This window comes from Trichechus manatus, unplaced genomic scaffold, assembly GCF_000243295.1.
Source record: "Trichechus manatus latirostris isolate Lorelei unplaced genomic scaffold, TriManLat1.0 scaffold00034, whole genome shotgun sequence".
Classification (NCBI taxonomy): Eukaryota; Metazoa; Chordata; class Mammalia; order Sirenia; family Trichechidae; genus Trichechus; species Trichechus manatus.
In genome coordinates, this window is record NW_004443970.1 from 20,382,510 (window position 1) to 20,385,000 (window position 2,491).

Consider the following 2,491-nt stretch of genomic DNA (forward strand, 5'->3'; position numbering starts at 1 on the left):
GCCAACTCTTCAGACAAAGATTAGACTGGACTATGGGACATAAAATGATACTCTTGAAGAGTGTGCTTCTTAGCTCAAGTAGATAAATGAGACTAAATGGGCAGCTTCTGTCTGGAGGTGAGATGAGAAGGCAGACATGGTCAGGAGCTGGTTGAATGGACACAGGAAATCAGGGGTGGAAAGGAGGAGTGTGCTGTCACAGTATAGGGAAAGCAATTAGGGTCATATAATAATGTACGTATAAATTTTTGTAAGAGAGACTAACTTGAATTGTAAACTTTCACTGAAAGTACAACAATTTAAAAAAAAAATGTTTCATCCAAGAAAATAATTTATTCAGAGACTGGCCAAGCCAGAGAGTGTAGTCACTTCAATGTCTACTGCAAGAACCCTTTCCCGTGCTGAGACAAATGACCTCATGAGGCTGGGAATCTTACTTGGTCTTCAAGCTCCTGCATCAATGGCATCTCCTTGAAACTTTCTCCATAAGCAATAAAGAAGGATTTGAAAATCAGAGAAGTTTGCTACTCTGTATTCAGTGAATTAATTTATCTACTTTGCATGGGTCCACAGCACCAGATCATGGCATGACACAGTGAAATAGCCTGATACCACAACAGACCAGCATGCTCTAAAAATTATGAGTGAGGGCTCTAGAGCTATACTGTGTGTGTTTGAATCCTGCCTTTGCCACTTCTGTGTGTTGTCAAATTTTTCTATATCTTTGTTGATTTTCTGTCTACTTCTTCTATCAGTTATTGAAAGAAGTTATTGAAATCTGACTATAATTGTGAATTTGTCCACATCTTTGGCAATCCTATCGGTGGGTGCTTCATGTATTTTGAACCTCTGTTATCAGTGGCATAAAAGTTTTAAATTATCATGTTTGCTTGATTATTTTACCCCATTATTATTATGAAATAAACTTCTTTACCCCGGTAATATTCTTTGCTCTGAAATCTACTTTATTTAGTGTTAGTATAGCCACTCCAGTAATACAGCCACTTCAGCTTTCTTTTGATTGGTGCTAGCCGTTTATGTCTTCTTCCATCCTTTTGCTTTTAACCTATTTGTGTTTATATTTAAAGTGAGTTTCTTGTACTCAGAATATAGCTGGATCTTACATTTTAATCCAGTCTGAAAATCTGTTTTTTAATTGGTTTATTTAAATCATTTACATTTAAAAAATTCTTGACATAACCCATTGCTGTTGAGTTGATTCCAACTCATAGCAACCATATAGGACAGAGTAGAACTGCCCCACAGAGTTTCCAAGGAGCGCCTGGTGGATATGAACCACCAACCTTCTGGTTAACAGCCATACGTCTTAACCACTACACTACTAGGGTTTCTGATTCTTGATATGGCTAGGTTTAAATCTACTAACTTGCTATTTATTTTCTATCTGTCCCATCTGTTCTTTGCTCCATTTTTACTCCTTTTTGCCCACTTTTTGATTAATGAATGCATTTATGATTTCTTTATATTTCTTTTGAGGCTTATTAGATATAGATCTTTGTTGTGTTATTATACAGGTTGCTTTACAGTATAGATCTATAACTTATCACAGTCTACTTTTAAGTGATATTATATAGCTTCATATATAGTATATGAAACTTACAATAGTACACCTCTATCTTTCCCCTCCTGAACTTTGTGTTATTGTTTCTATACATTTTACTTTTACACAGTGTTGTAAATCCCACACTACATTGTCATGACTTTTGTTTTAACAATGATCTTTTCTTTTTAAAAAAAAATTTTTAACAATGATCTTTTCTTAATTAAAATTTTAATTTGAGATAATTGTGGATTATAAGAAATAATACAAAGGCCCCACATAACTTTTACCCAGTTTTCTCCAATAATAACATCTTGCAAAGCAATAGCACTATATCACAATTAGGCTATAGACATTCATAAAATTCACCAATCTTACTCAGATTTCCCAGTTTTCCTTGTAATGAATTGCATGTGCCTGTTTGGTTTATACAGTTTTGTCACACCTATAGGTTTAAGTATCTATCACCCCAGTCGATTATTTTTTAAGGAGATTTAAATAACAAGAGAAAAATTGCATATATTCACCCAGCAGTTACTCTTCCTGGTGCTTTCATTCTTTTCTGAAGATCTGTATTTTCTGCTATTATCATTTTCCTTCTGCCGAAAGGACTTCTTTAACGTTTCTTGTAGTGTGGGACTACTGGTGATGAACTCTTTGAGCATTTATATATCCGAAAAAGTATTTTGTCTTTTTTTTGAAGGATTTTTTTACTGGGCATAGAATTCTATGCTGACAACCTTTATATTTTCAGTATTTTAAAATTATTGTTCCACTACTTCCTTGCTTGCATTGTTTCTGATGAGAATTCTGCTGTCATTCTTATCACTGTTCCTCTGTATTTAAGATGTCCTTTTCATCTAATGGCTTTTAACATTTTCTCTATCAGTGTGTTATAGATTGAACTGTGCCTCCCCAGAATATGTGTTG